This window comes from Nomascus leucogenys, chromosome 2 (assembly GCF_006542625.1).
Source record: "Nomascus leucogenys isolate Asia chromosome 2, Asia_NLE_v1, whole genome shotgun sequence".
Taxonomy (NCBI): Eukaryota; Metazoa; Chordata; class Mammalia; order Primates; family Hylobatidae; genus Nomascus; species Nomascus leucogenys.
The window spans coordinates 76741709-76748725 of NC_044382.1; positions in this window are offsets into that span (position 1 = coordinate 76741709).

Here is a 7017-nt window from a genome sequence, read left to right on the forward strand (position 1 = left end):
CCCAGGAGTTTGAGACCAGCCTGGGCAACACAGCGAGACCTTGTCTCTTAAAAAAAAAAAAAAAAAAAAAAATGAGAGAAATTGGCCGGGCATGGTTTCTCACGTCTATAGTCCCAGCACTTTGGGAGGCTGAGGCAGGTGGATCACCGGAGGTCAGGAATTCAAGACTGAAACCTTGTCTCTAATGAAAATACAAAAAAAAAAAAAAAAAAAATTAGCTAGGTGTGGTGGCAGGCGTCTGTAATCCCAGTTACTTCAGGAGGCTGAGGCAGGAGAATCGCTTGAACCCAGGAGGCAGAGGTTGCAGTGAGCCAAGATCGCGCCATTGCACTTCAGCCTGGGCGACGAGTGAAGCTCTGTCTCAAAAAAAAAAAAATTCAGTGAAATATACCTTTGTATATGTATATGAGATACAAGTTTCACTTTTTGTGATATAATAAGCCAGTTTTCTCAGTAATGTCTACTAAAAAAAAAAAAAAAGCCATTAACCTTTCTCTGATATTTGCATGATTTTAACAAAAGTATGTCAACTTCTTAAAATGTTTTATTGAAATGTGGCATTCCTTTTAATTTTATGACATTAAAATAATCCATGACATGGTACAGCTCTTCACTTTTTCAGCTTTTTAAATGTCCATTAATAAGTTTGAATATGTTAAAATTATATGTTTAACCTCAACAGAATAAATGGCAATATGTTCAACTTGTGTATACTGGAGGATTTTTGTCTTTGTGGCCCTCGTGTGACTCCCACCAAGATCCTTGTGACAGAGACTGTTATTCCTTCACATCCATTCTTCCTCCTTCTGTGGTACTAGAACCCATGGTTTTTAGCGAGGCACAGAGACACTCAGAATAAAAACAGTGGCCAGGCGTGGGGGCGCACACCTGGAATCCTACCTAGCACACTGGGAGGCTGACGTGGGAGGATCGCTTGAACCCAGGAGGTTGAGGTTGCAATGAGCTATGGTTGTGCCAACCCACTCCAGCCTGGGCAACAATCAAGACCCTGTCTCAAAAAAAAAAAGATTAAGACAGTACTTCCTGGCTTCCATTGTAGCTAGATGTAGCCAAGTGCCAATACAGGCTCCTGGCGTTTAAGTGGAATGGGGTATCACTTCCCAGAAGTGTGCATAGTGGGCAGCTTGTCCCCTCTTTCGCTTGCCTCCTGCCTGCTTACTGGAAGTGGAGCAGCCCTACTGACTTGAGGTGACCTCTGGAACAGAAGCCACATGGGCCAGGATGGTGAGAGAAGGTGCCTGGATCACAGCATCCATGTAGCACCTCATTGGCCTGGCAGTGCTGACCTCGGCTTTCACATGAAAGAGGGACTGCTGCCCCTCTTTAAATCACTTATTTTAGGGTTTCTACCACTTATAACCAAACCCAGTTCAAATTCCAGGATGTTGCTATTGCAAGCAATGTAGTGTTCCCTTTGGGGTACCTGTGTGGGATTTTTCTTGGGGGCTTCCATCTGAGAGTGGAATCATTGGTCACTAATTCTTGAATACTGTCAGATTGCTAACCAAAGTGCCTGTACCTTTTTACATGTCCCCTAGCAAGTGCTGGAAGGTTCCAGTTTCCTCATACCTTCCCCTGACTTAATCTGGGAAGGGTATGGGAAAGACTGCATTTCTTTATCTTTTATGATGAGATGATGAGATTGTTCATCCTTTCACATGTCTAAAAGAATATCTAGGGGGATCTTTTTTTTCTTTCTCTTTTCTTTCTTTTTTTTTTTTTTTATAGGGTCTTGTTCTATCACCCAGGCTGGAGTGCAGTGGTGTGATCTTGGCTCACTGCAACCTCTGCCGCCCAGGCTCAAGTGATCCTCCCACCTCAGCCTCCTGATTAGCTGGGACCACAAGTGCATGCCAGCATGCCCACCTAATTTTTTTGTATTTTTTGTAGAGGTGGGATCTCACTATGTTGCCCAGGCTGATCTTGAACTGCTGAGCTCAAGCAGTCTGCCTGCCTCTGCCTCCCAAAGTGCTGGGATTATAGGTGTGAGCCATCGTTCCCAGCCTTGTTTTGTTTTCTTGAGATGGGGTCTTCTCTGTCACCCAGGCTGGAGTGTAGTGGTGCTATCATAGCTCACTGCAGCCTCGATCTTGTGGACTCAAGCAATCCTCCCCTCAGTCTCCTGAGTAGCTGGGACTACAGGTGAATGACAACACACCTGCTAATTGTTAAATTTTTGTGTAGAGATGGAATCTCCCTAGGTTTCCCAAGCTGGTCTGGAACTCCTGGCCTCAAGCAATTTTCCTGCCTTGGCCTCCCAAAGTGCTGGGATTACAGGCGTGAACCACTGCAGCTGGCTCTGGATAATCTTCCTCAAACTCTACTGATTAGAGACCCCTTGAAACTTTAATGTGCCTTTACTCAGTGCCACATACCAACCTTGGCTCTTTTCATAACCTCATTCATCCTCAGAGCAATCCTGTGAGGTAGGTGTTCTTATTCCCATTTTACAGAAGAAAAACAGAAACTTAGGGCTGGCCACAGTGGCTCACGCCTGAAATCCCAGCACTTTGGGAGGCCTAAGCGGATGGATCATTTGAGGTCAGAAGTCTGAGACCACCCTGGCCAAAATGGTGAGACCCTATCTACAAAAAGAAAAAAAAAATAACCAGGTATGGTGACGCATGCCTGTAGTCCCAGCTACTTGGGAGGCTGAGGCAGGATAATCGCTTGAACCCGGGAGGCAGAGGTTGCAGTGAGCTGAGATCGCGCCACTGCACTCCAGCCTGGGCAAGAGAGTGAGACGCTGTCTGGAAAAAAAAAAAAAAAAAAGAAAAACAGAAGCTTAGAAAGATGAATGAACCTGCTCTAGACCACAGGGCCTCCCATTGCACAGCCCGGTGTATCATGCAGGTGGGTCTGATGTATGGCTCAAAATTCTCAAGGAGACCAGAGACTCTCTCTTGTCAGTGTGCACACAGGTTGACTGGGGACCTTGTTAGTGTGCAGATGCTGGATCAGCAGCTTGGGTGGGGTGTGAGATGCTGCATTTCCAGCAAGGTCCCAAGTGATGCGATGCAGCTGATCACACTTGAAGTAGCAACATACCATTTTGCCTTTTTTCTCTATGCCTTTACTGTCTCCCACCTCCCTACCCCTGTCACCCCCTCCAACTCAGGGTCAGTTCCTCCATAAGGCTCCTCATAGGACTGGTCACATCGTCTTTTGTGTGTCCCACCTCTGCTTGGAGTCTGGCTTGGTACATCCATCCATGCGTCCAGGTTTTACTCCCCTATGGGACACTAAGCTCCTTGAAAATACACTCTTTTTTTTTTTTTTTTTGAGACGGAGTCTCGCTCTGTCGCCCAGGCTGGAGTGCAGTGGTGCAATCTCAGCTCACTGCAAGCTCCGCCTCCCGGGTTCACGCCATTCTCCTGCCTAAGCCTCTCCGAGTAGCTGGGACTACAGGCGCCCGCCACCACGCCCGGCTAATTTTTTTTTAATTAATTTTTTTTGCACACAAAAACAATAAACATTTTCTAAAAATACATACAAACAAAAAGATGCGTATCAAACATATTAGGAAGGTTACACATGGGAAGTCGGGGAATAGAAATGGGGGGTGGGAGTTAAAATAAATGAGAGAGGGACTTTATATGGATCAGTGATAATAACTCAATCCTCTATTTGACAAGAGGGAGAAGGAAGAGGAAGAAAAAGAAAGTGGGATAAAGGATCAGAAAGGGAGGAAAATAGAAAAAATTAGAGTATGACTCCAGGGTAGACCTGTTTTGTTGTCACTGAGTTGGTTGGTTGGTTTGTCTGTTGTATTTTTCATGTTTCGCCAAGTTGGCCAGACTGGTCTCGAACTCCTAGCCCGAAGTGATCAACCCGCCTCGCCCCCCAGAGTGCCGGGACCACAGGCGTGAGCCACCACGTTCAGCCCCCACATTGCTTTTGGCCTCCGTGGTAGACCTCCCAGACGGAGCGGCCGGGCAGAGGCGCTCCTCACTTCTTCCCAGACACGGGGAGGCCGACGCCCGGCTAATTTTTTTGTACTTTTAGTAGAGACGGGGTTTCACCGTGGTCTCGATCTCCTGATCTCGTGATCCGCCCGCCCCGGCCTCCCAAAGTGCTGGGATTACAAGCGTGAGCCACTGCGCCCGGCCGAAAATAAACTCTTCTTAAAAATCTCTTAGCTGGGACACAGTGGCTCATGCCTGTAATCCCAGCACTTCAGGGGGCTGAGGTGGGAGGATCACTTGAGGCCAGGAGTTCCAGACCAGCCTGGGCAATCTAGCGAGACCCCATCTCTACAAACATAAAAAAATTACCCAAGCGTGTGGTGCATGCCTGTAGTCCCAGCTACTCAGGAGGCTGAGGCGGGAGGATTGCTTGAGACCAGGAGTTTGAGGCTGCAGTGAGCTGTGATTGTGCCACTGCACACCAGCCTGGGCAGCAGAGCAAGACCCCATCTCAAAAAAGTCTCTTGCTTGGTGTCTGATACCTTGACAGAGTAGTATCCTAACAAATGTTTGTTGAATGATTAAACTCCTGTCTCAAAGAATCCCAGCACCATCCATCTCTGCATGAGCCAGAAAAGCTTCACTCTTGATCCCTTTTTATCCCCCACACCCACTGCATCACCCATTCAACTTAATATCCCCAGCTCCCTCCCAAATCAGCTCCCTCTGCCCCTCTCCATGCTGTCCTAGGCCAAGCCACCACTGCCTGCAGCCTAGGCTAGTGCTACAGCCGCTTCACAGGTGGCTGTTTCCCCTCTGGCCTCTCAAATCCATCTCCCATGCTGCAGCCAGAATGATATTTTCTTTCTTTCTTTTGTTTTTTTTGAGACGGGGTCTCAGTCTGTTGTCCAGGCTGGAGTGCAGTGGCGCGATCTTGGCTCACTGCAACCTCTGCAGTGGGGTTCAAGCGATTCTCCTGCCTCAGCCTCCCAAGTAGTTAGGATTACAGGTGTTCACCACCACGCCTGGCTAATCTTTGTATTTTTAGTAGAGACAGGGTTTCCCCATGTTGGCCAGGCTGGTCTCGAACTCCTGAACTCAAGTGATCCTCCTGCCAAAGTGCTGGGATTACAGGCGTGAACCACCACTCCCGGCCTATTGTAGTTTAATTAATATGACTAAACATTGACTCATTTTAAGCATACAGTTAAGTGAATTTTTTCAAAAAATTATTTATGCAGAGACAGGGTCTTGCTCTGTCACCCAGGCTGGAGTGCAGTGGCGCAATCATAGCTCACTGCAGCCTCAAACTCCTGGCCTCAAACAATCTTCCCATTTCAGCCTCCCTAAGCACTGGAATTACAGGCGTGAGCCACCATGCCTGGCCTTCAGTGAGTTTTGGTAGATGCAAAAGTTTCCTTCTCTTGCCCATGACTCCAGGCAACCACTAATCTGCTTTCTGTCACCTTACTTTTGCCTTCTCTGGATGTTCATATAAATGGAATAACACAGTATGCAGTGTTTTGTGTCTGGCTTCTTTCACTTAACACAATGTTTCTGAGTTTGTATCAGTAGTTCTGTTACAGGACAGGGGTCCCGATCCAGACCCCAAGTGAAGGTTCTTGGATCTCGCGCAAGAAAGAATTCAGGGCGAGTCCGCAGTGTGAAGTAAAAGCAAGTTTATTAAGAAAGTAAACTAGGCCGGGCGCAGTGGCTCACACCTGTAATCCTAGCACTTTGGGAGGCCAAGGTGGGCGGATCACCTGAGGTCAGGAGTTCAAGACCAGCCTGGCCAACATGGCAAAACCCTGTCTTTACTAAAAATACAAAAATTAGCTGGGCGAGATGGTGGGGGACTATAATGTCAGCTACTTGGGAGGCTGAGGGAGGAGACTCACTTGAACCGGGAGGCAGAGGTTACAGTGAGCTGAGATCATGCCATTGCACTCCAGCCTGGGCTACAGAGTGAGACTCCGTCTCAAAAAAAAAAAAAAAAAAGTAAACTGGTGAAAGTACAGCTACTCCATAGACAGAGTAGGACATTCCTGAAAGTAAGAGGAGGAAGGCATCCACCTTATGTACAAGACTCATATATATGGGGAGATGTGCTCTGCTACAAGGGTTTGTGATAAAGGATTTTTTTTTTTTGAGATGGAGTCTTGCTCTGTCGCCCAGGCTGGAGTGCTGTGGCGCCATCTTGGCTCACTGCAACCTCCGCCTCCTGGGTTCCGATTCAAGCAATTCTCCTGCTTCAGCCTCCTGAGTAGCTGGGATTATAGGAACACGCCACCATGCCCAGCTAATTTTTGTATTTTTAGTAGAGACGGGGTTTCACCATGTTGGCCAGGCTGGCCTTGAACTCCTGACCTCGTGATCTGCCTGCCTTGACCTCCCAAAGTGCTGGGATTACAGGCATGAGCCACCGCACCCGGCTAATTTTCTTAATTACTATATTTAGCAAGAATCAATATTGTTATCTTTAAAGCAAAATTAGGAATGCTTTGTTCTCCATATATTGGGATATCTGGACACTCCCAAGTCTGGGTCTGTTTAGTAAACATTATTATATTATTATTATTATTTGAGATGCAGTTTTGCTCTTGTTGCCCGGGCTGGAGTGCAGTGGTGCTCTCTGGGCTCACTGCAACCTCCGCCTCCGAGGTTCAAGTGATTCTTCTGCCTCAGCCTCCTGAGTAGTTGGGATTAGAGGTGTGTGCTACCATGCCCGGCTAATTTTTTTTTTTTTTTTGAGACAGTGTCTCACACGGTTGCCCAGGCTGGAGTGCAGTGGCATGATCTCGGCTCACTGCAGCCTCTGCCCCCTGGGTTCAAGCTTCCCCTCTGCTTCAACTTCCCGAGTAGCTGGGATTACAGACGCCCACCACGTCTGGCTAATTTTTTGTGTGTGTTTTTAGTAGAGATGGGGTTTCACCATCTTGGCCAGGCTGGTCTTGAACTCTTGACCTCGTGATCCACTCGCCTCGCCCTCCCAAAGTGTTGGGATTACAGGCGTGAGCCACCGCGCCCAGCCTAGTAAACGTTATTGTTTCCTTAACCATAAACATGTCGAGTCTAGGAATGCCTTACTTTC